General features: G+C 37.4%; 1 long non-coding RNA gene and 1 pseudogene across 2 annotated transcripts in view; one reads left to right on the forward strand and one right to left on the reverse strand.

The window, feature by feature from the left end:
• The window catches only part of LOC147825876 (uncharacterized), a 78,976-nt gene extending 52,741 nt beyond the window's left edge, over positions 1-26,235 (forward strand). For both annotated transcript variants that reach the window (XR_015440048.1, XR_015440049.1), the window contains exons 5-6: positions 22,109-22,210; positions 25,563-26,235. This is a non-coding gene — a long non-coding RNA (uncharacterized LOC147825876). The remainder of the gene's footprint in view (positions 1-22,108; positions 22,211-25,562) is intronic.
• On the reverse strand, positions 6,893-7,587 carry LOC101702811 (eukaryotic translation initiation factor 1A, X-chromosomal-like; annotated as a pseudogene).
• Positions 26,236-27,773: the final 1,538 nt, after the last annotated feature.

Genomic DNA, 27,773 nt, shown 5'->3' on the forward strand with positions numbered 1-27,773 from the left:
ATGATATGACAACTTGACAAAATTAAATGCCTGGGGGATTAGTAACACTTTTGTTTGGGTGGGTCATGGAGGTGTGCCCTTGCGATCTATATCTGGTCTCTTGAACCTTTCTTTTGCACTGTTTCCATGCCTGTTTCTCAGCCACCATGAGCTGAGCAGATTTACTCTGCCATACCCTCCACCATGATGTTCTTAACTTGGAGCAGCTGATCATGGACTGAAACCTCTGAAACTGTGAGCCAAATAAACCATTTTGTCCTTTAAATTGTCATATGTTTGGCCCCCAAAATGGGATAGCTGACCAATACAATGCCTCACCATTTTTTTCTTTACAGAGCATGGTAGAACATTTGATAAGGCGCAAGAACTCCATTGAGGGGGTTAGCATATCTAGCTCAGCACTGCCCAGTTGAACTTTCTGTGATGATAGAAGTGTTTTTTGTATCCCTTCTGTCCAACCAGAAATCACTGTTCACTTCTGGCTCTTGAGCATTTGAAGTGTGACTAGAGTGACAGAGGGACGGAATTTGTAATATTTTGTAACTTTAGTTTAGATTTAAATAGCCACACATGACTCATGGCTGCCATTTTGGATAAAGCATCTCTAGATTAGTGGTCTCCCACCTCCTGAAAGGAAGTAGCCGTGCCCTCACTGGGATTTCAGCACTCTGATACCTGCGTCAGACTTGCAGCTTGTAGAACTTTAAGATAATACATTTGTTGTGAGGCACTAAGTTTGTGGTAACTTGTTATGGCAGAAGTAAAAAAAAAGTAATACAGTTGTGAACCTCAAATGGCATCCTTAAAGGCACTTCTGGCAAACATTTCAGGCTAAATGTTACCAACAGATACTATTTTTTGTTTTGAAAATTTATCAGTTTTCTGATTATCCAAGGAGTGAATGCAATTATACAAAATTTAGAGAAAGCGCAGTACACTGTAAAGAGGGGAAAAAGCTCTTTCTAAAGGCAGATAATAATATTTGGATATATTCTCTTCTAATTTTGTACTCATATTTTCATAAGGAGATGATGAGGTAGGAATTATTGAGTGATTGTTATGTTCCCAGCCTTGTTCTAAGCACTTTACAAGTAGTACTCATTTAATTCTTACAATCTATGAGTTGACAACTTTTGACTTCACAGAAAAAGAAATTAAGGCAAAAATATATATCATGTGCTTATCTGATTAGACATGGCAGAGCAAGTCATCATCCCAGTTACATTTCAGAGCAAAATTTAATCCAGTGCTATACTGCCTAATTCTGAATCTTGATTATTTTCAGTCATTCCTTTAAAATTTTCTCATGTTCTTAATAACTCCTAATTGCTGTTTCCAGATTGCATAGGTGGAATAAATATCACCTTTTAGAGGGGCCAAATCTATGCCAAAATATTTAATCTCCTCTGTCGTCAAAAAGAAATATGCTGGAAATGAAAATCCTTTAGCTTAAAGATGAAATTACACAATGCTATTTTATTAATAGAGATAGGGCAGGTGGAATAAATCAAAAAAGTTTGTAATGCTATTTATTTGGAAGTTAAAATTTTCCTATAAGGTAATATAATGTATCACATTATATATTATTGGGATTTCACTAGCCTCTACCTTCTCACATATCTATCTTTCCTATAATATAATGGAACTACTAAATGCTATTAGTGTGTTGAAGTTAATCCCAAGAGCTTACGTATAATGGAAAGAAAATGTCTCACAGAGAGTAAAACTTTAAAATTAATGTAAGATTTATCAGAGCAGAAATATGCAGTTACCTTTAAGACACAATATAAGTTCTGAGCCTATAAGATGTTACATAAAGAGAGTAGCCAGAAAATCCTTAACCGTAGAACTGAGAAATGAGCCCTTCCTTAGACACCCCTTGCCAGGGTGCAGTATGACACTGCATGGTAGAGGAGCTTTATCCAGTGACCTCTGAGGGTCTGCTTTCTTTGGAGGACTGACTTATCAGGTCACTTTAGGTGATGTAGCTAATGTCATTTAACACTTATTTTATTTACATACTCACTTAACAACTTCTGGTCAGAATTTGGCTTCTTACATGGTTCTACCTATAGGGAAATATATTTCTGGTTATGCTACCACAAGTATTATAGCTCGGTCACAATTTATTTATTATGTAAATTAAAAGACAGGTGTTAGATTTCTGTAGGCAACTCCTGAATTTGAGTAATTCAAACTTGTCCCTGAGAGATGAGCCCATTCTTGGGAAGCTGACAGAATCAGATCTCAGGAAGAGCCTGTGAGGCCAGGTGGCCTGGGTCTTCTCTTTGCTCTGTGTCCTCCAGCTTATCATCTGCCAGGCTTAGCCTTTTATCTTATTTAGGCAATTTCAGTATATATTTTTAATAGAGGAATAGAGTTGCAACCATAGTAATTACTAAAAAGGGGATGGTAAGGTCAGAAAAGAACAGTTTAATTAGAGAAAGATGTAAATGCTGCTGCTCATAATGATGAATAATATTAATTGGGGACTTAAAAATGTATCAAGCATTGTGTTAAATATTAACATCATCATTATGAGCAGTTACCTAACTTACCAGTTAGGAAATTGAGGGATCTAAAGGTCACGTAACTTACCCATGGTCAGACATTGGTAAATACAGAGCCAAGATTACAGTTTAGATAGCAAAAATCTTCATCCCGTTGACTACAGCATTCCAATGAAGGCTGGAAGAACTCTGAGAGACACATTCTGGGGGATGTACATTTCAGTTTCAGGAGCTGATTTCTCTAGTTCATGATTAATTTTCTTCTATTTGATCCAGGTGTATCATTATCTCTTCCTACTGACTAGTCAGGATTAGTTTCCAGTCTTGACTTACTACCCAAGTAGGAGGGCAGAATCTTAAGAAAGGTAACAGGTATTGGATGGGGCTTTGGCAGAATGATGAGAAAGAGGTCAGAGATAATATGTCTGTATGGAAAACTGGCCAGATTTAAAAAATGAAATAAGATATGAATGCTGACTGAAGGAAAGAAGGAAGGCAGACTTGATGCCTAACCATAACATTTTTGAGAGAGAGAAAGAGTGGATCACATACTGATGACTATAAGGACCTTCATTTTTGTCTGGAAAGTGCCAGAGGCAGTAGAAGCTTGCTAAGCTGGATGTCAGTCTGTGTGTTCTTAGTTTGTCACAGGAAGTCCTTGCTATTGACTTTGAGCTCTGGAAATGTTTTATTGCTTTTAAAAACTACCAGCTATCTTCTTTTAAGGGGAAAATAACAGATGGTCATGATGGAATTGAGCTTTTTATCCGAATCTTCAAAACCTTTTTGTGTACAATTTATGAGGTTCACTTCTTTGCAAATTCAGTGCTTTCTTGTAGCTTTTCCTTTTGAGATGAGCCTCAAGAGTCTCATTTTAGTTGGGCATTGCCTATTAGTGGCAAAACTCGTTTCTTATTTAATCAGTTTCTCCAAAGGAATAAGGCTGGGTCCAGATAGGTCCTATTTATGAGCAGGAAAAGATTTTGGCAGTCTAAAAATAACACGTGAAATCTGCCAGTCTGCCAGCTGGGTCTCCCTTTTGTATTCATCTCATATTTTTATGCATTTTGCTCATGGAGTTCAATATAATAGGTCAGTTCCTATAAACATGGAAGAAATTTGACTGGGCCGAGTGTTTATAGCTATAGTGCCAAGACTGCTACAAAGTTGTGGAGAGGCTGACTCGGACTTGGCCATGTGGATTGAGGGAAAGGCTGAGGAGACCCCAATTGCTGACCTTGTTGAGATCAGAATGTATACTGGATTGTTGTACACACTCTGTTGAATGGAAAAAGGAAAAACTACAGTAGTCCACAATTCTACTTTTTATGGCTTTAGTTATCTGTTATCAACTGTGATCCAAAAATACTAAATGGCAACCTGGGGATGTAGCTCAGTGGTAAAGCACTTGCCTAGGATGTGTTTGGCCCTTCATTTTGTCCCCCATATTGAACAACAACAACAATAGCAACAACAAAGGTAAGTCCAAAATATAAATGGTAAACTTCAGAAGTAAGCAATGGATAAGTTTTAAATTTCATACCATTCTGAGTATCATGATGAACTCTAACATTGTTCTGTCTTTCCTGGGATGTGAATCATCCCTTTGTTGACCATTCTGTATACACTACCTGCCTGTTAATCACTTGGTACCTTTCTTGTTATCAGACTCTCTCAGTATTACAGTGCTTATGTTCACCTAACCCTTACATAGTAGCCTAACTTCATCACAAGGCCCATATCATTCACTTCCTTTCATTTCACCATGTGGGCATTATATCACCTCACATCATCACAAAAAGAAGGGTACCATAAGATATTTTGAGAATGAGAGAAAGGGAGAGGTGAAAAGACACACACAAGATACCACATTTACAAATGTTTACTATAATATTTTGTTATAATTGATCTATTTTATTATTATTGCTATTCTTATTATGCCTAATTAGTAAACTGAACTTTTTCATAGGTATGAATGTATAGATTAAAAAAAACAGTATATACAGAGCTTGGTACTTTGCATGGTTTCAAGCCTCACTCGGGGTGTTGGACTATATCTTCTGTGGATAATGAGAGGCTGCTGTATGAATAGAATAGTACTGCCTGTAAGAAAACCCAGTGGTGGGTTTTTCATAATTACCAAAAACCTGCAAATGGTTGGATGCAAACTCGGATCTGAAAAAAATCAAACCCAAATTGACTTTGCATACTTAGGCATATTCATAGCTTATTTAGTTTTATATGCTTGTTTCCCCAAGTTATTTCTTTTTTTAATAAATTTAATTTTATTACATTCCCCCCTCCCCTTACATCCTTCCTCTCCCTATGTACAAAAGCTTTGTTTCCATTTCTTCCTTCTATTTTCACTTTTTTTGTTCCCTTCCTTTCTTTCCCCAAGTTATTTTGTATCATACTATTCTCATTTATTATTCAAATTCCCGGCTCTACCAGAGATACTCTTAGCTAGCTTTTGTGCAGTCTCTGAATTTTACCTAGACTTCAGGATGGCAGCCATAGTTTAGTGGCTAAAAAAATACAGGAGTTAAGAGTCTTTAAGTCTGCCTCTCATAAGCTGCTTGACATTGGAATAGTTTCTTTAAGACCTTCAGTTTCTTCAACTGAAAAAGGATATAATAATTATGGGGGGGTGGTGGCAGAACAGTGAGTGCCACCATCAGGGTTTTCCCAGGATAAAGTGCCTGATACGTGGAAATCATCAACCTGAAGCCCCCCCCAAAAAAGGGTGCAGAGAGCACTCAAGAACATCAAGGGAACACACAGAGGAGAAGAAGAAAATAGGACCCATTACTACAAAAGAATTAGATTAATCATGCAGAATAAAGACACTCCAGCAAATTGGCAGTATACCTGCCCCGGCAGAGATCTTAGAAAACAACTCGGCCGCTCACTGAGAAACAGTCCCGGACCTGAAACAGGAGAGGCCTGTATAGCCAGAGGCAGCAGTGAAAATATCAGACAGTGTTCCCCCACAAAGGTCCACCCCAGAGGAAAAGGAAATTGGTAAATGAAGTTCCCACCATCAGCAATCAGGTCGGGGTCACCATTTGGGGCAGCGGCGCAAACTTGAACTCTCATAGCCCAAAGGTGCTGCATACCTCCAGGGGCACTCTGAGGCCCAGAGAGAAAAAGTCCCAGACACAGTGGACTGGGACTATTGGCAGCTGGTCAGTAGACTGAGGGAATTTAAGTGGAAAAGTAGAAACCCTGTACAGCCTAAGTGACATCCAGGTCACACCCGCAATTTGGGCAGAGGTGCCCCCCCCTTCCCTTCTCTCAGGGCAGCAGCCACAATGGACTGCTGACAGCTGGTCAACAGATCAGGGAAATTTATGTTGTGAAGTAGAGAACAGGTCCAGCCAAACTCTGTTCCCAGGTTCACCCAAGGCCTTGACTGCAAAAGGCTGGAGACACCCACTCTGCTCTGAGACCAGATACGGGGGATGGACTAGGGGCCTTGGCTGGCGACGGGAAAGGAACACACACACACACACACACACACACACACACACACACACTGGAACAGTGGACACATGCAAAAGGCAGCACAGTGGCAGAGAGAGCTGTGCAGACAGGATCACAGAGGGGAGACTAGGGCAAGAGACATAGGGAAGACTGCTGACAGAGGAAGGGCCCCATATCACAACCCCAGAAGTGAGAAAGTTGAAGCCCATGGGAAGAGCTAAGAGAGATATGCAGTGAAGACACAGCGAACTACAGCAGTCGGTGAGTTGGTGGGATCAACACCTCCTACTGGAACCTGGACTTGGGGAATGGCGGCTGGAACCTGCTGTAGAACTGTGAAGAGTTCAAACCAACAGGAGACCAGAGAGGTCTTGCAGCCAGAAACCAGCTTGAATCTCAGTGGACTGCAGCAAGCTCGCTGAGATTATCTGACCTGGATCTGTGGGCTGCTGCCTACGTAGTGTACCAGTGACAGTAAAGACACATTTTAAAGAGGACCCCCCCTTTTTTTCTTCCTTTCTCTTTTTCCTTCTCTCTTCATTTTTCTCCTTTCTTGTTCCTGTTACTGTCTTATTTTTTCTCTTCTTTATTCTTCTTTTTCTCTTTCTCTCGACTGTTCTTATTCTTACAGGAGAGTGAATACAGTTTCTAGTTTTTCTGTTGCTGTTAGTTTGTTCTGTTTTGTATTTGTTCCTTCCATCTCATTTTTCCTCCTGTCTTTATGTTTCCCAAGGTTTGCGTGATCTTCCTGTGTGCTCTAGCCCTATTTCTAATCTCTCCCTCTCCTTTTATCTCTCTGTCCACACCAACTCCTTCTTCTTTTTTTTTTTTTTTTTTTTTTTTTTGGCTTATTCAAAACACTCATTTACTTAACTGGGAGTGGTCAGAGCAGGAAAGGCAGTAATTGCACTATGTTTGAAATACATGTGGTCTTCTACCCATGAGCTCCATTACATCAAAAGAATGAAGTGGGCTTAACATTTCACTTAAGATAATTCAGCATTAACAGTTTTTACAGAAACAAATACCTTAGAACCAAATCAAACTCCCTTAATAAATTACAATCATGCTAATGAAAACTGCTTCTTGGAGGGTTATGGCCAAAATCCAAACTGTAGGACAATCTTCCGAAAAACTGGAATGTAGAATGTTGGGTTCAATTTAGATATCATCAATGTCTTCATCATCATCCCCGATGTCATCAAACTGAATTTCATCATCATCTCCAGGACCAAATGTATCAGTTTCATTGATCTTAGCATGCTCAGGAAGCTTGCCATATGCTTTTAGACTTCTTGCTTCATCTCCATTGTATTTTAGAATCACATCAGCTTTGTTATCCAGGTAGTCTCAGAGACCAACCAATATGATGTCTTATCCAAACCTTTTTTCTCAACTTCCCTCTGATGTGACATAATCTCTTCACACCATCAAAACACATAGCTTCTAATCGTCCATTATCTTGATTACCTGGGGATATTCTGGCCCATCCTCTTTGAACACCAGTTCTCTTTTTTCAGATTCATTCTCATTCTTACCTGTGTCTGTTTTTACCTCCTTTGCCTTTATTCTTGGGCATGGCGGTTACTACGGCCGCGCGTCTTCTCTGACTTCTTCCCGGGTGGCTCTGCGTCCGCGACTCCTCTGAGGGAGGGGACGGGGGCTGAGAAGAAGCGCATGGGACTAAGCGTGCACTGGAGGCCTAGTAGCGAGTAGCGTGCGCGGCACAGTCTCGCGGCCTGGCTCTACCGAGAACCGCCTGCGCCCACGCTCAGCAGCAGCAAATCCCCCCCCCCCCCCGCCCAAGTCTTCCTGGAGGATGAGGCCACTATATTGAAGGGCTTGTTTACTGTAAACATATTTCTAGTTGGTCCATAATTTCGATATGTGGCCACAGGTCTAGCGGTTAAAGGTGTTAAAATAGTGGCTGCCACAATTTGTCATTTTCTGGGCTGTATTTGATGCTGTTGTTGGTGCTGATTGTATTATTTTGGCCGAGGTGATATGCTTGTTCTGGTCAAGTGTCTTTCCTGATGTGCCAGGACTGAGATTGTTTTGGAATCACAACAGACTCAAGGCCCAAGGGCCAACTATACCTGGAGGACAATCCAGGAAGTAGCCATTCCCTAATTGTTCTAAATACTAGCAAGAAAGATATTTGCAATAAGCATTCTACAGGCAGCAACCCAGGAATTAAAAACATCAACAACGGCAACAAAATGGAAATGAGAAGATACCTAAACAAGATGCAAACCCAGATTCCAGATCACCATAGAGAAACCTAGGGGGAAATGAGATGGGACAATGCAAAACTCAACCATGTGGACTCCTTGAACTGGCAATGAAAGAGGATCTGGAAAAAATGAAATCAGAAATAATTTCTCAGTTAACAACAGAGATGGTGACCATAGTGAAAAACATGATTAATAACTCTGGAAGAGACACAGATTTAAAAAGAGAGGAGCTCAGGAACATGATGGAATACATGAAGGCCCAGCATAAGAAAGAAATGGAATCCATAAAACAGATTCAAACAGACATCCAGGAGATTAAAAACTCAATTGAAAGTATACAGAAATTATAAAACTTCTCCACAGCAAGAGAAAGCACCAATAGAGTGAAGAGACAACCCATAATGTGGGAAAAAGTTTTCACCAGCTGTTCTTTAGACAAAGGACTACTGTCTAGAAAATATAAAGATCTTTAGAAAATCCTCCAGATTTAAAGACCCAATCCAAAATGGGCATCTGAAATGAACAAACACTTCTCAGACAAAGAAGTAGAATCAGCAAATAAACATGAAAAAATGTTCACCATTACTGGTCATTCGAGAGATGCAGATGAAAACAATGCTGAGATTTCACCTCACCCCAGAAAGAATGGCTGCTATCAAGAAATCAGCCAATACCAAATGCTGGCGGAGGTGTGGGGAGAAAAGAACCCTCCTTCACTTGTGGTGAGAGGGTAGATTGGTGCAACCACTGTGGAAATCAATGTGGAGATTCCTCAAAGAACTAAGATTAGAGGGCCCATTTGACCTAGCTATTCCCCTGCTGGGTATCTTCCAAAAAGATTTAAAAGCATCATACCACAGTGATATATATGTACCCATGTTTATAGTGGCACAGTTTGTAAGAGCTAAATCATGGAAGCAGCCCAGCCCATCAACTGGATAAAGAGGACTTTTAAAACTAAAATGGCATAATTCTCAGCCCTGAAGAATGAGAAACTAGAGACATTTATAGCTAAATGGATGCACATTGAGACGATACTCTTCAGTGAAGTAAAGAGGACACACATATGTAAATACCAAATAGTTTCTCTGGTTTGAAAAACTGCAAGTGTAAATAAGGACCAAAATGTATAATAGATAATGTAAAATAGGAAGAAATGTCCAAAAGGGAAAGGGAAGTAGGGAGAGGGGTGGGAGAAAGGAAAGAAAGGAAGGAAAATATATGAGAAAAGAAGGAAAAAATGGAAACAGTTTTTATAAATGGGGGGGATGGAAGGGAAAGAAGTGGAATGGGGAGAAATCAAGAACCAAGACACATCTTGTACAGGTGCAAATTCCCAATGATGAATATGATCATAATGTATACCTAAAATGTACCAATAAACTTAATGGAATAAAAAAAGTTAAACATAAATTTGCCATACATTCTAGCAAACCATACCTTCGTATCTGCTGAGGATAAATGAAAGAATATATCCATGATAAAAACTGCACACAGATACTCATTTTATTATTACTCATAATAGCTCAGAAGTGCATGATTATATTTTTATAAATGTTAAGCAAATGCAAATCTGTAGACCCATTACTGGTTGCTTGAGGCATGAGGCATGAGATGGCGCCAGGGATTAACAGCTAATAGGCATAAAAGTATTATTTAAGGGATAAAGATGTTCTAAAATTAGGTTATAATACTGGTTGTACAACTTAATAAAATCACTAAAAGTCAAAATAATTACAGGGTTGTTATGGGGATGAAATTATGTAAGATTAAACACAAATATAACATTGTATTATATATGTATAAAATGCAAGTATATAACATATATGCACAATAAACAGTAGTTGTATCATTGTTCAGTTGTAAGCTTTGCTCCTATGTTTTCTTTGTGAATGAAGAAATGCTGGCCCTAATGATGAGTATGACCTGCAAGGTCCCAAAATAAAGAAGCCTATTAAAAGTCTTACATGCTGAATATTCTTGAGCTTATTTGATCACCAATTTTTTTTTCACTAATACCTGTTTACATATTATGAGTCCCCTACTCTGCAAACATTCCTGCTGATCATGTAGATATAGTCATGATCTTTAATTTAGTAATGTGTATTTTAGTCCTTGTTCTACACTTACTGGCTCCATGACTGGGACTTAGTGCTGAATCTGGTTATCTGCTAGTATTAGTTAAAACACGGGTCAGATATAATCATTTCCAAGACCATCAATCTACAGAAAGAGTAAGAAACTTTTCCGCTATGTCCTAATAATCAGTGCCACACAGAGCTATGCTGGAGCCTGAAGTAAAAGAAAGTCTGTTATCCTGGTGTTATCTTCATTTCAAATGAAGTTTTTCACTTGCTTCATCCTAATCCTGACTCTGCTCATAATTCTGAGCATGTAACTCTGATAGTATGGTAATATATTTATGTCTCCACAGATAAACCAGGAGCTTCTGGTAGGTCAACACCAGGCCTTATTAATCTTTCTGTGTGTGATACATAGCTCAGTATGGGCACAAAGTTGGTTTTAGCAAGTGTATGTCCAATGGGAGTGCTGTTTTCTCATATAGCCACTCTTCCACCTCACATTCCTGCTTATCCATCATCACAGAAGCTTGTTCTGTAGAGGCTTCCCCTGAACACCATCTGGTATTTATCCCTTATGCTTAATTTTTTTCCTAGCATTTACCAGAGTCTGACATACTTGATGTTTTTTGTACCATGTTTACCTTCACTTAAACCTTGATGGAACGTGTTCTTGACCTGATTTTTTTTTTCATTTCTGCATTCCCAGGGTCTAGTACAGTGCCTAGATACTCAATAAATATTGATTGAATAAATAAATTATTGGATGAAGGAAAAATGGATGTATGGGCAGCTTTTTCCTTCATGATTTCATCTGACAAATGAGAATAATGCCATTTACCTTATGTGCTGTTGGACTTAAGAATGTTTATGTGGAAGTACTTAGAATAATGCTTTGCCTATTGATAATATTCAATAAAGGTATGTCAGATAAACCTGATTCTAGCTGAATATGAGTAAAAGATTATAATTTTATGAGTTTTGGGCGGAATAATAGTAACTTCTGTGTCAGACATTCCTAACACTGTGAAGAGAATGCTAGACACCATGGTTTCAAGTATTGAGTGATATTTTTATATTAATGAAGTAACAGGCACGCTCCTTTTTTATAGAGTATATATTTAATCAGAAAAAAGTTAATGTTTTTTAACCTTAAATGTAGTAGTACAGTATCAAGGGAAGATTATGGGTATTATATCTTAGTGTCCAGGCTTGAATTCTGGCTTTTCCTTTATTAATTTTGAATTTTAGCTATGACTCTTTTTAACCCTTTGCTTCTGAAGAACATTGTAAATATCTATATCTCAGATTCAATATAAGAATTTCATGAGATCATTTTATAAAATATAAAAATGCTAATTGCTTTTTTCTTTTTTCTATCACTGTTACTACTACCACTACCTCCACTGCTACCAACATGTGACATGTCCTACAAGTTTCTAAGCCAAGCTGTAAGGAAAAAATGATACCCAGTATTTATTTCTCTCATAAACTTGTAGCAGATCTTGAAATCCAAAGGGAAGCTGGAACCAGGACAAATTGAATTAACTGATCATATCCACTGGCAGAATCCAGATGCTGCTCTTCTTACCAGTAAACTGTCATTTGAATCCTGTACTTCTGATCTCCATGTCCCCTTAGGATTCTCCTGCTATCTAAGGGAGGCTCCAACACAGTCTGACAAATCTTTAAGATAGCATCCCTTAGCTAACAAGCATGTGGTTGTCTTGCATGTGAAGAATTACAAATGACCCACATGTCTGATCTGTTGATGCTCCATTTTTCTTTTTCCTGTCAGTTTGTCTTTCAGAAGCTAAGCAAGCAGCTTCACATACATCTTTCCTACTGAGCTGAAACTATGTCAAGAAAGGGTCTGGAGATGTGACCTCAGTCTCCTTCAAAGTGGGAAGTCAGTAAGACTATGAGATCTTTGACAGTCCTGGGAGCTGTTCTTAAAAGGGAGTCATGAATCTGAGGTTATTTAAAGATTACACTGCTAAAAAGGTGTATTTGTTTATGCTGTTTTCCTGAGGACTTAAAAAGAGCTAGCAGCTTCCCTAGGGTACTCTTTATCAATCACTTCCATTCCCTTCCTTTTACTACTTCTCCATTTCTTTTTTGAGAGATCACAGCAAAATGTGTGTGTGTGTGTGTGTGTGTGAAACACTAAAAAGAAAATAGTCCCTTTAAGATAGAAAGGAAATACCTTCTTAAAAGAAGCTGAGATAGCAGATTTCATTAGAGCTGTGCTGTAATGGAATTGAAGGGAACTTTATCATTAAGATATGTTTGCAAAAGGTAAGAAGAAAGTGATTTTAATTATTGGATATTTCTAAATATAACCACCTACTCCACTCCTCCCCAACCAAGTAATGCAGATCTGTAGTTTCAGGAAAAATCATATAATATAGAAGGGGGATGAGAGATATCCACACTGACCATGACTTCATAAAACACTCTTAAATTAAGGAAGAGACAGACCTAGAATTTTCTACTTGTGTAGTGAAATACTATTTTCAAATATGATAAATATGCTTCTTTACACTATGTTTTCTGCTAAGTTTATAACAATTCCCTTTGGGGAAGTATGTAGTGAAATTTTTATTTTTCTTTGCTTGTGTTATAACTTATACATTGAAAGACAGAATAGACAATGTTCAGTTTTTGAGATTCAGAATTAACTTTTTGAAACCAGAAGCATAGACAAACCTCCAGAAAGTTGAAGGATTCTGCTTCTTAAGTATGCCAATTTTCAGAAAGTTAGACCCAGGAGGTAGGAAGTCTTACGGAGAAGCTACTGTGGCGCCAGCATGGCTTATGCTAGGAGGTTAGAATGACTGGAGGAGATACCCAGAAAAATGTAGGAGCATCAGAGTGCTCCATACCACAATATGTAGTGCAAAGCGGCAGAATATTGCTGCTTGAAGCTGGCGACACTTCACATTTGGAGCAGGGACAATGATGTTAGGCACCAGATGGGAACATGCGTGTCTTAGCAGATGGATTGCCATAGCATGATCCTGGTTTATTAAACCTCTCCTCACAAAGAAGGTCTTGTCACATGGATTTGTGACAATTAATATATTGAGTAACTGATGGAAGATATTAGGTAAGTTAATACAGAGGAACCTTGAATGCCTTGCATGAGATTTTGACTTGGTCCATTTGGCAACTCAGAATGATTGCAGTTTTTCTGGAAGCTGAATGATAAGGCAAAAAAAAAATTGTTTAAATTGAAAGAATGCAGAAGATACTAGAAAGAACAAAGATAATTACATTTCTAGGGTAAGTCTGGGTCTTCTTCAACTTCCAGTCCTCCGTAGGACAAAGTTTGGCACACAATTTATGAAGCATGCAAGTACTCAGTTAACACTCAGTGAATGAGAAAAAGAATAATTCTGTCTCTGTTGTACCCTCATTGAAATCTAAAAGAACTCTAGGAATTTAGAGCAAAGATTAAAATTAGACCTATATCTCTCACCATGCAGTAAACTAAAATGAAAATGGATTAAAGATGTAAATATTAAAATAGAAACACTGAACCAGCTGGAAGAGAGTTTAGGTAGAACTTTTGATGATATTGTGTAGGAAAACATTTTATGAACAAAACCTCACTTGCCTGTGAACTAGCACAAACAATCAACAAGAGGGATCTCTTCTTATTAAAAAGCTTCTGCACAGCAAGAGAAACCACCAGCAGTGTGAAGAGACAACATACGATGTGGGAAAAAATTTTCACCTGCTGTCCCTCAGACAAAAGTCTACTATCTTGAATCTATAAAGAACTTTAAAAAAAAATCAGACCTCCGAAATTTAAAGACCCAGTCCAAAAATGGGCATCTGGAATGAATAGACATTTATCAGACAAAGAAGTAGAAATAGCAAATGAACATATCAAAAACTGTTCAACATCACTGATCATTGGAGAGATGCAAATGAAAACAATGCTGAGATTCCACCTCACCCAGAAAGAATGATTGCTATCATGAAATCAACCAATAACAAATGCTGGTGGGGCTGTGGGGAAAGAGGAACCCTGCTCCACTGCTGGTGGGAGTGTAGACTGGTACAACCACTGTGGAAATCAGTATAAAGATACCTCAAAGAACTAGGACTGGAAGTCCCATTTGACCCCGCTATTCCACTGCTGGGGATCTTCCCCAAAGAATTAAAAGTATCATACCACAGTGATATATGTGCACCCATGTTCATAGCAGCACAATTTGTAATAGCTAAAACTTGGAAGCAGCCCAGTTGCTCATCAACTGGAGACTGGATAAAGAAAATGTGTGTGTGTGTTTTTTTATAAGATGCGGTACTACTCAGCCAAAAAAAATGAGAAAATGAGAGATTAGAGGCAGTTATACTTAAATGGGTGCACATTGAAGCAATACTCTTAAATGAAATAAATAAGACATACATGTATAAATACCATATAGTTTCTCTGGTGGGAGAAACAAAATGTAAATAAGGACTAAAAGGTATAATAGATAATGTGAAATAGGAATAAAAAGGACAAAGGGGGTGGGGAAGGTGAAGTGGGAGGGGTAGGGGAAAGGAAAAGGAATGGAATTAATATGAGAAAGTGAAAAAATGGAAACAAAGTCTTTGTAAATAGGGAGGGATGAAGGGGTTGAAGGGAGGGCAGGGGAATGGGGAAAAAATAAGAATGAAGAGAGATTATGTAAAGGTGCAAATTTCCAATGATGAATGTCATTATATTGTATTCCTAAAATGTACCAATAGAATTAATTTTAAAAAAGAAAAGAAAATTGGAATAGATGGCCTTTATCTCAACCGGATAAAGGTTATCTATGAAAAACCAACAGCTAACATCATATTAAATGGTCAAAAACTGAAAACCTTCACACTAAAATCAGGAATAAGAAAAGGATGTCCACTATCACCACTCCTGTTCAACATAGTTCTGAAAACATTAGCCACAGCTATTAGACAAGAGAAAGAAATAAAAAGAATAAAGATAGGAAAGGAAGAAATTAAACTGTCATTATTTGCTGATGATATGATACTCTACATAGAAGAACCAAAAAACTCCTCCAAAAGAATTCCAGACTTAATTGACAGATTCAGTAGAGTAGCTGGATACAAGGTCAGTACTCCAAAATCAATAGCCTTCTTGTACACAAATAACAGATTCACTGAGAGAGAAATTATGGAAACAATTCCTTTTGTAATAGCATCCAAAAAAATGAAATATCTAGGAATCTGTCTAATGAAGGAAGCAAAAGATCTCTACATTGAAAACTACAGCACTCTAAAAAAAGAGATCAAAGAGGATATAAGAAAATGGAAAGACATCCCCTGTTCTTGGGTAGGAAGAACCGATATAGTGAAAATGGCCATACTTCCAAAACTCCTATACAGATTCAATGCAATCCCCATTGAAATCCCAACAGTATATTTCACAGAACTAGAGAAAACAATCCAAAAATTCATTTGGAACCAGAAGAGACCTAGAATAGCAAAAGCAATTCTAGGCAACAGAGTCATGGCAGGGGATATCACAGTCCCCAATTTGAAACTATACTACAAAACCACTGTGATAAAAACAGCATGGCACTGGCGAAGAAACAGACCCCAGGATCAGTGGAATAAATTAGAAGATGCAGAAACAACTCCACACATACTCAGCTACCTCATCTTTGACAAAGGAGCCAACCATTCTGACTGGAGGAAAGGTAGCCTGTAATAAATGGTGTTGCAAAAACTGAATTTCAACTTGCCAAAGATTAAAACTAGACCCCTATCTTTCACCATGCACTAAACTAAAATACAAGTGGATTAAAGATCTAAATATTGGCTGGGGATTTACCTCAGTGATTTCACCAACTACTGCACAAGCACAAGGACCCAATTTCGATCCCTGGTACCAAAAAGAAAAAAGAAAAAAGAAAAAAAGAAAGAAAGAAAGAAAAAGAAAGAAAGAAAGAAATCTAAATATTAAGACAGAAACACGAAATTTGCTGGAAGATAAGTTAGGTAGAACTCTTGAAGACATTGGCATAGGAAAAGACTTTATGAACAAATCCTCAGTAGAATGGAAACTAGCACAAAGAATCAACAACTGGGATCTCATCTTTTTTCAGTTTTCTTTTTTTTGCCATTAAGTTTATTGATATATTTTAGATATAAAATAGTTACATTCATCATTAGGATCTTGTACCTTTACATGATGTATCTTGGTTCTTATTTTTTTTCCCTTCCCCTGCCCTCCCTTCACCCCCTCCACCCTTCTCTATTTACAAAGACTTTATTTCCATTTTTTCCCTTTTCTCATATTTTTTTCTTTTCCCTTCTTTCTTTTCCCCTACCCCTCCCACTTCCCCTACTCCTTTAGACCTTTTCTTCCTATTACACAATATCAATTATACGTTTTTAAAATTACAATAGCAAAATTTAGAGGACATTACCACAGATTTTACAGAATTTAAAAGGATATAGAAAGCATATTATAAAAATCCTTTTTGAAATAAATTTGACAAGTTCTAAGAAGTACCTTGGAAGACAATGAAACTGACTCTGGAGGAAATATAAAATTTGAATAGGACCTATTAAAGAAAGTATATTCCTAGGTTGAAAACTTACCCATATGAAAACAAGAGGCTCATATGTATGTTAACTGATGAATTATATCAAACATTTAAAGCAGAAAAAAGAAGAAACACTTCTCCCCTCATTTTAGGAAATCAACATTGTGCTAATCCTAAAACTGGATAAAGGTAATAGAAGAAAAAAGTATGAACATAGATAAAAATTTGTTTAACAAAACAAACTATTAGAAATCAGATCTAGCAGGATGTAGAAAGTGGTTTTATTATAGGGATGGCAGTGTTGGTTCAGCAATGGAAGATCCACCCCCAAAAGTCATCATTTTAACAGAGGAAAGGAAAAAGCCATGTGATCCTGTCAGTAGTTGGAGAAAAAGTATTGGACTAAATTCTACAGCTGTTCATGGTAAAAACTATCAGGAGACTAGAAGTAGAACAGAACCTTCTCAACAGATAAGACATGTACTCCATACTTTAGCAAAAACACCATATATGAATGGAGAAGATACAATGCTTTCTCCATAAGGTGGGGAACAAGGGCAGATATGTCTACTCTTCATCTGTCCATTAAACTTTCAAAATAGGCCCAAACCAAAATAGTCTGGCAATAAAAAGAAACAATTAGCATAGGATTGTCAAGGTATAAGTAAAATCTTTATATGTAGGTGAAAAGATCATCTACAGAGAAAATACTAAGAAATCTCTAGGAGCCCCTTGAACTTGTATTTAAGTCAAGCAGGATTAGAAAACACAAGGTATATATAAAAATTCAGGTCTATGTATACTTGCTATAAATGAAGAATTGGATATTGAAATTTAAAAGTTATATAGGAATACAAAGAACCTAGAAAAGTAAAAAGAAAAGGAATGTTGGAAAACATTTATTACCTAACATTTTTTTGGTACTGGGGATCAAACTTAGGATCTTGTGCTTGTGAAGCAGGTGGTGGAACCACTGAGCCAAATCCCCGGCCCTTATTTCCTAATTTCAAGACTTCCTCTAAAGCTACAGTAATCAAGGCAGTGTTGGCATAAGGAAGCACATATAGATCATTGGAATAAAACACATATATGGTCCACTGAGTTTTGAAAGATTATTTAACATTAACATTTTATAGAACATAAACTCAACTCAAGAGCAGAGGAAAAGATAGTGTTTTCAGCAAATGGTACTAGAACACCTGTTCTCTGTATGTAAAAAATTAACCTCTACCCTTTATTTCCATACATAAAGATAACTTGAAAGGATCTATGAACCTAAATATGAAAGGCTTAAACTATAAAACTTTAAGGAGAAATTGTAAGGGAAAATGTTCATGAATTTAGGATACAAATTTCCTAGATACAAGAATTTCCTAGGATACAAAAAACATGATGTTTAAAAGAAAAATATTGATAAATGAGATCCCATCAAAATTTAGAACTTTAAATGACATCATTAAAAAAATGAAAAGTACTCCTTAAACAGACCATATTTATAATACATATAACCTATGGCCAGAATATATAAAGAACTCTTACAGCTTGTTAATAGACAACCCAATTAAAAAGTAGACACAAGAAGATGATAAATAGCCAGTACAGCACAAGGAAAGTTGTGCGACACTAGAATCAGAAAAATACTAATCAGTACAATAACAAGATCATATTATACACTCATTAGGGAGATGAAGTTAAAAGTTTTGAATACTGCTAATGTGAATGTAAAATGATGAAACCATTTTGGAAAACAATATAGAAATTGCTTGTATTACTGTTAAGAACCAACACTTCTGTTCTTAAGTTTTTACTTAAGAGGAATGAAAACATATGTTCACAATAGATTTGTACATACAAGTTGACTATCCCTTATCTGAAATTCTTGGGACCAGAAGTGTTTCAGATTTTGGTTTGAAATCTACTTGATCTGCAAAGAGGATAGCTACTCCTGCTTTTTTTCGGGTTCCTGCCACATGGAGTATTGTTTTTCCACCCTTAACTTTCAGTCTATGAGTTTCTTTTTGAATTAAGTGTGTTTCTTGTATGCAGCATATTGTTGGATCTTGCTTCTTGACCCATTCTGCCAGTCTATTTCTTTTGAATGGTGACTTGAGACCATTAACATTGATGGTTATAACTGACATGTATCAACTTATCATTGTCATGACTTTTTCTTTTTGTTGGATTCTCCCTCTTTGCATTTAATTTCTTGTCGTGCCCACCAGATTCATTCTGCTGGCCTTCCTGGGGTTGTGATCCTCATTGTCTTTTCCTAGGATATTGTCTAAAATTTTTTGGAGTGCTGGTTTGGTATTCATGAAGTTCCTAATGTGCTCTTTGTCATGAAAGTGTCTTATTTCTCCATCAATTTTGAAAGATAGTTTTGCAGGGTACATCAATCTGGGTTGGAGGCTGTTTTCCTTTAGGGCTTGAAATACCTCACTCCAAGCTCTTCTTCCCTTGAGGGTTTGCATTGAGAAGTCTGCTTTGATTCTGATGGATTTTCCTTTGTATGTAATTTGTTTCTTTTCTCTAACTGCTTGTTGAATTTTGTTCTTCTGTTGAATTTCTGGAATCCTAACTATTATATGCCTATGTGTAGATTTTTTTTTGATCAAGGCTATTTGGAGTCCTATATGCCTCACTTATCTTTATGTCAAGTTCTTTTCCCCTGATTGGGAAGTTTTCTGCCATCACTTCTGTGAACAATTTTTTTATGTCACCTGCAGTCTCTCCTGTTTCTTCATTGACTCCAGTCATTCTTATGTTATTCTTCTTTGCATCATCTAGCAGCTACTAGTTCGATTTCTCTTGGTTCCTTGGAATTTTAAAGCAATTTTTCTTTTCCTGGTCACTAATTGCAATCTTATCTTCTAGATCTGAAATTCTGTCCTCACATTGGCTCATTCTGCTGTATAAGCTTTCAATGGAGTTTTTAATCTCCTGGAAATATGTTTGTATCTGTTTTATGGATTCCATTTGTTTCCTATGTTGGGATTCCATCATGTTCCTCAGCTCTTGTATTTTTTTAATCTCTGTCCTCTCTAGATTTATTAATCATGTCTTGCACTATGGCCACAATCTGCTATTATCTGATAAATTATTTCTGATTTCATTTTTTCCAGATCCTCTTTTGTTGCCAGTTCAGGGAGTCCAGGTGGTTGAGTATCAGAGTGTTCCATCTTGTTTCCCTTTGGGGTTGCTGTAGGTGATCTGGAAGTCTGGTTTTGAGGCTTGTTTACATGTTTTCTCATTTCAAAGGGGTTGGGGAGTGCTGCTGGCGTCCGTGCAGCTCACCTCCTCAGCGCTGGGAGTGGTGCTATGGTGCCCCAGGATACTCCTCCTGGGTGCTGGGATTGGCTCACCTCCTCTGTACTTGGAGCATTGCTATCTGGGATCTCATCTTTTTAAAGATCTTTTGCACTTCAAGAGAAACCACCAACAGAGCTAAGAGACAACCTATAATGTGGGAAAAAAATTTTACCAGCTGTTCCTCAGACAACGGTCTACTATGTAGAATATATAAATAATTTAAAAAAATCAAACCCCCAAATAAAGACCCAATTAAAAAGTGGGCATCTGAAATGAACAGACATTTCTCAGACAAAGAAATAAAAGCAGCAAATAAACATATGAAAAAAATGTTCAGCATCACTGGTCATTCAATAGATGTAGATGAAAACAATGCTGAGATTCCATCTCATCCCAGAAAGAATGGCTGCTATCAGGAAGTCAACAAATAACAAATGCAGGAGGGGTTGTGGGGAGAAAGGAACCCTTCTTCATTGTTGGTATGAGTGCAGACTGGTGCAACCAGTGTGGAAATCAATATGGAGATACCTCAAAGAACTAGGATTAGAAATCCCATTTGACCCAGATATTCCTCTGCTGGGTATCTTCCCAAAAGAATTAAAAGAATCATACCACAGTGATATATGCTCACCCATGTTTATAGTGGCACAGTTTGTAATAGCTAAAACTTGGAAACAGCCCAAATGCCCATCAACTGGAGACTAGATAAAGAAGATGTGGTTTTTTTAAATAAAATTGTGTACTACTCAGCCATAAAGAATGAGAAACTAGAGACATTTATAGCTAAATGGATGCACATTGAGGCCATACACTTAAGTGAAATAAACAGGACAAATGTGTAAATACCAAATAGTTTCTCTGGTGTGAAAAACTAAAAGTACAAATAAGGATTGAAATGTATAATTGATAATTGAAATAGGAAGAAAAGATCTAAAGGGGTAGGGGAAGTGGGAAGGGTAGGGGAAAGGAAAGAAGGGAATGGAATTAACATAAGAAAATGAAAAAATGAAAACAAAGTCTTTGTAAATAGGGAGTGGTGGAGGGGCTGAGGGAAGGGCAGGGGAATGGGGAACAAATAACAATCATGTAAAGTTACAGGATCCCAATGATGAATGTAACTGTATTGTATACCTAAAATGTATCAATAAACTTAATCAAAAAATGAATAGCAAAAAAAAAAAAAGGAATTTAGGGCAGATATGAGGAAGGTCTTCTTGAGTGGGAAATTATTACTTTGTAAAACAGAAACTGAAAAGAAATGTATACCATTTTGGGAAGACTATGGCTTAGATTTGTTCTAGCCTAAACATCAAAAGTAATTTTGCTGATTTTTCAACACTAAGGTATATATGTGTATATGTACCTGTGTGCCTGTGTGTGTGTGTGTGTGTATGTGTGTGTGTATGACTGCTATAGCTTGTGTATGATTTGATTGTGCCCCATGGTTGTATGGGTGGAGCCTCTAATGGGGACCTACCCATGCATGATAGCACATACCTATAATCCCAGCACTCAGGGGAGGCTGAAACAGGAGGACTGCTGTGAATATGAGGCCAGACTGGGCTACATAGTGAGGTCAAGGCTAGCTGAACTATGTAGACCCTGTCTGAAAAAAAAAAGAGGGGACTTAGTGATAAGTCATTAGGTTTTGGGGTGCTGCCTACAAAAGGGATTGCTGCTGATCTCACAGAGTGAGTTAGTTCCCACAGAGTGAGTTGTTATAAAAGAACAAGAATGTCCACTCCTTGTTATCTGGCTTATATCAAGAAAAAATGTGGAGAAGTGATCTGTTTCCTTGGAAAGGGGAAGTCAGTAAGATGATCAGATCTTGGTCAATAGTCCAAGGAGCTGTTCTTGAAAGTAAGACATGAATCTTTAAGGATATATAAAGATCATACTGCTAAAAAGATGTTTTATGTATATTATTTTCCTTGCCATAGGGTCACTGTCATATGCACTTCTGCTACTATGATGCCATCCACCATGAGGTCTTCAAAAGAATCCAACGAATACCAGCATCATTCCCTTGAATCTCCAAACCTGTGAGCTAAATAAATCTCTTTTTCATTACAAATTACCCAGTCTCAGGTATTTTATTATAGCAATAGGAATTGGATTGGTACAATGACTTGGTCAAGTGTTTATGCAGAGTTGCTATAAAACAACTTGCATGAAGATATGAAGAAAATTTAAATGCATATTGGTAGGTTAAAAAAAAGCCAGTTTAAAAAGGGTAGAAACTATATTTTTCCAACCTTATGACACTCTCAAAAAGGCAAACTATGGAGATAGCAAAAAACATCAGGAGTTGACAGGGAGTGGGAAAAGAGAAGGACAAATGGGTGAAGCACTAGGAGTTTTAGAGCAGTAAAATTATCCTGTACCATTTACTGAGTGGTGGATACCACTAGTGGTGGATGCATATCCTTATATATTTGTCAACACCCACAGAACTGTATACCACCAAGAATGAACTCTATGATTTTTCACTATGGACTTCAGTAAATAATACTATGTCTGTTGATTCATATGTTAGTCACCTTCCCATCACTACAGCAAGTATCTGAGATAAATCAAATTACAAAATGATAAGATTTATTTTGGCTCACAGAGTCCAAGATTTCACTCTGATATGATCAGTTGGCCCTGTGGTAAGGCAGTACCTTGTGGTGGGGAGTATGTGATAGAGCAGAGCCACTCAGCTCATGGCCAATGATGATGATGGAGCTGGGGACCCAACATCTTATTCATACAACTCCAGTGACCAGAAGACCTGCTCTAAAATTAGCCTATTAATTAAAACTCTATAAAATCATCTAGACACAGAGGAATGAAGATTCTCTTAATTTGGTTGATGGTCTTTACTTTACCAGCATATTAGTGAGAACAGGTGCAATTCCCTTTCTTTACTAGTTAGGAATTATTAAGAGGAATTGGGAAAGGAACTATTATTCTTCTCTGTCACACAAAAATAAAAGTGAATTATAGTAGGCAGTTCTTTTCTGCCTACTTTGAACTGGAAGATACAGAAGAAAAAAGACCCTTCTTTGACTTTTCTCCCTGGCAATTGATGGCTTAGTTCTTGGCAGTTAAAGCAACAGACGTGTGAGTAGGCATATGGAAATCAAAGGGCAGAATGCAGTTGAATTGAGTTCTCATTCAACATTTTAACAAAAGCAAGGCCCAGAATTCAAAAGGAAGTGGGAAATCTCATTCCCATACCTTAGATTGTACCTACTTCTCCAGCATTTCCCTGGGATCAGCCTTATTCTTTCAGCGCATAGTGGATCTCTTGATGCTGCCCTAGCCTGCTTATGATGCCAAGTGGTATTTCCAGTTTGAATTTCATTGTTATCCAGCTATTAGAACAGACCTAGCCTTCTGTTGATTTTTTGAAACTTTGTTGGAAATTGAGCAGATGGATTTGAATTCCTAATTTTCTTTAAAAATGTGCCAAGCACTTGTTCCTTTGTTCCTTATTTTTCTCTTGACCAATTCCATGTGGATTTTTATTTTTCCTCTTTAAAGGTTTTTCACTGATTAGTCTTATCTTTCTATGTTCTAGGCATATCATCAGAGGTTAAGTTCTCTAGGATTAACTCCCCTTTTGTTTTGATACATTATTCTAGTTTCATACCTGTGGTATGCAAATCGCTGAAGTAATTAAAAATCATGTTAAAAAGCTAAAACATAATTCACATTTGTGATTGTTTAAGAAAGACTGGGAAGGCATATTTGCCCATTGTTGTATTGAGTACCAACTATGAACCAGATACTTTGCAAAATGTTAGGATAAATTATCTTTTTAAACTTAATCTTACTGAATGACCCCTACAAAGTAGGCTAATAGTCTTGTTTTACATCATTGAGTAGGGAGACTACCAGAAATGGATGTGATAGAGCCAGGAGGCAAATTCACATTTATCTTGTGCTATAATCTCCTTTGCTTTTAATTGAAAGAGCATTGGCTTTCTATTCTGAAAGGTTTAAGGTTCGTGTAGAAAAAGGAACATTTGGGACTATTGCTTAAACTTTAGTTTGTCTGTAAAGCAGGGATGATTTTAATTTACTTTCAGTATTGATCTCAGAATTAAAAGAAATAAAGATAAAGTCCTTGCACAAGGCATATGTTTGAGTAATATCAGTTATTTTTTATATTAAAGCTATTATTTAAATTGATGATATAATTCATCTTGGGACAGAAAAGTATTGAATTCAGACACAGATTACCATGTGTTATTTGATTGCTGTCCTTTACTGTCTTAGTCCATTTTTTGCTTCTGTAACATAATACCTGAGATTGGGAAATTTATGAAGGACAAAAATTTATTTCCTCATAGATCTGAAGGCTTGGGAGTCCAAAGTGAAAGTCCTAGAAAGTTCAGTTTTTTTGGTAAGGGCTGCTCTTTGCTTCCAAGATGATGCCTTGATGCTACGACCTCTAGAGAGGAGAAATGTGTCCTCACATGGAGAATAGAGAAGAGCAAACTTTCTCCATCAAGCCCTGTTGTAAGGAGGGAGGAACCTTCCTGGCCTATCACCTCTTGATAAAAGATAACAGTTCTTAATACAATCCCATTGACAATACCAGAATTTTGGAGGAGACATACTCAAACCATAGAATTTACCATGCTATTATGAGTCTTGGGCCTGAAGCCAAATCTTGAATTGTTGAAAATGTAGTCCTCTGCTGATATCTGAAATCTCATTTCCTAACCTTGTGGCCAAAAAGTTATTTGGGGGTCTTATTGTTTTGCCCTCTTTTCTTAGAAGCTGTGTTTTCTGGTCAGTTGCTTCCTATACAATTTAATGCCAGACTTTCTTCTTCTGTAAGCATACCTGTCTGAAAGCTTCCCACTAGACTGAAGTGATCTATTTTCAATCCTTAGTGAGTCTCTCTTTGGATTAAAGGTCAGACGTCCACATCTGCAGTCCTTGCCTTCCTTCTGCAGCTGCCTGTGCAAATAGCAGTGTTACATTGACTTGTTTTGCTGTCTCCCTCCAGCTTCTCTTGCTTCTATTCAGATATTAAGGTCTTTTATTGGCTAGGTGCTTACTTGCTTTTGTCCCTGTTTTTGGGGATTTGAAATGCAGGATTTCCAGACACAAAATTATCTAAATGAAACAAAAATAATGGACAACACAAATGAGCAGCCAGTGACTTTCTCTCCATTGCCCAAGGCATGTACGATATTTTAAATTAAACAGATCTGGAATTCTTTTTGTTCCTGTAATGTATTTTCTTTGCTTTCTCAACCTTGGAAAGTCTGTCGTGTTTCTAGGAAACAGAATCCAAAATCCAACTCAGTCTATAATGACTTAATGGTACTGGGGGAGGCAGGAGGAGTGAATGATAGTAGTTTCCTAAATCTTGGTACTTTATTTTTTTTTCAGGTCAATGTAGATAGAAGAAATATTGAAATGGCTCAAATGTATCACATGAAACTTGTATGGTACTGGATATCATTAAAAAAATAAAATTGTCCAGGAAGCTGCAGGTGGGAGGATCATTTAGAGCATTAAAAACAAGTACAAGGATGCTGTATAACCCAATGGGAGACCAATTTCTACTTCTGATTCAACCATGAAGTTCTGCTTCCCATATAAGAGCTGCTAGATGAAGACCTCTCTCCCAGCAACCTCCATAACCCAAAGGACACTGAGCACCAGCGAATGCTTCCATGGGGAGAAAATAGAAGGCGTTTTTGCAGATTTTATTGATGGAAGGCAAAGGCTCCTTGTGAAATAATTAATTTGTGTTGCTGATTTAAAACCTGAACTTTGATCATGGGCAGAAAAATAGTGTTGCAATTCATCCACACTAAATCCTAGTGTGCTCTCTGGTAGGAAAAAATAGAGTAGGAGTAGAAAAGACCATTGGACATCCAAACTGCACCAAGCAGATAATCATTTTTAGGTATATTGGGCTAAGGATTCAACACCTTCTTACTAAGGGGTTAAAAGTTGACACCAGAATGGTGCTGTATGGAAATTGAAGTGTTTTGTATGTCAGTCATACTTAAACTAACTATAATGAACTGCAAATAAAAATTCCCAAGTGAATGTACTCTTTTGAGTTTTGTGAGAGGTAGCTCTTTGGAGTGGGCGTTCAACCTGCCCATTACAGTCAAAGGAACACAGGGGGCAATGCTACATAGTGGCAGTGCTAATAGATTGGCTTCTCTTACTGTGCTCACTGTTACAATAGCACTGTGAAGAATATGAAAGGTGAATCTCTCCCATCAATGAATGTGTCCAGGAGAAGTCAGGATACATTATATGTAATACACAAAATTAGTTTATTTATATTTTATTATCAAGGTAATTCAGGTACATGGTAAAAACAAGACAAACATTAAAATAACAAAACAGCCCATAATTTTAAAAACAGTTCCCTGACCTGCTACTCCCTACTTCCAGTCTCACTGTTCAGACTCAACCTATTTAACTGCTTTCTCATTGACCACTAAGTCTCAGGCTTTGAATTCTTTCTTTTATCTCATCACCAAGCATTTACTGAACATCTCACTCTGAATAATTAAAACTTTGTGCCCAGCATGTATAACACTTCCATATTCCCTTCCACATCAGCTCCTTTTCCTCTTTTCTTTGTTTTCCTTGGTTCTGTCATTGTTTAAATTGACTGTATTTAAATCCTCATTGTCTCTCTTAATTTTAACCGCTGATTTCCTTCAAATCCAGTGAGTACTAGGTTCTATCAATTTTCTACCAATTTCATGTCCCTAGTGTTCACTCCATGTTTACATTCCTAGTATTCCAACCAGGATAGGGCCCATTTGTGTCTTATCTGTATTGAGACAATAGATATCTTCTGATGTCTCCTCATATCTATCAGTTTCACAGTTATACAAGACTGCAATAGGTGGGACCATACTATCCCTTGCTGTGAACCCTTCAGTTGTTTCATGCTATTATGGAATAAAGGCCTAATGCTTTTGGCTGGCTTGGCCATTCAAGGTCATCTACACCGACTTTCTCAAAACTGTCTTCCACTATTTCCTTTCACACAATCTATACTTGGACAATATTAGATTGCTACATTTTTTCCTAACTCAACTTTCTTTATTTCTTTGCCTGATTCTTATTTTGAGCTCTTCTCATCTTTCATTCAAGACTCAGTTGAATTGCTGTCTATGCCACAAAGCCTTTCCTGTGTAACAATGCTTCCCTCCTTGTCACCCCACTTTCCTCCCCTCTGGGGTAAAATAATTTTTGCCTATTTATTCCATAATATATATAACATTTTGCCTTCTACCACTAAAATGCTATTCCAGGGTATCTTAGCCTATTTATGCTGTTATAATACCACAGACTAACATAAACTATAAATTATTGTTCATAGTTCTTGATGCTGGAAAGTCCAAGGTGAAGGTGCTAGCAGGTTCAGTGTCTAGTAAGGGCTGCTCTTGCTTCTGGGACGGCATCTTGATGCTGCCTACTTTGGAAAGAATGAATGCTGTGTCCTTACATGGCAAAAGAAATGGGAAGGCCAACCTTGACTGCTCAAGCCACTTTATAAGGAGAGTTTCCATGACCTAAGTACCTCTTACTACTATTGTAATGGGAGTTAAGTTTTATCATGAT

This window comes from Heterocephalus glaber, unplaced genomic scaffold (assembly GCF_053883595.1).
Source record: "Heterocephalus glaber isolate CG9 unplaced genomic scaffold, H.glaber_assembly_v1.0 deba00001481, whole genome shotgun sequence".
NCBI classification, from domain to species: domain Eukaryota; kingdom Metazoa; phylum Chordata; class Mammalia; order Rodentia; family Bathyergidae; genus Heterocephalus; species Heterocephalus glaber.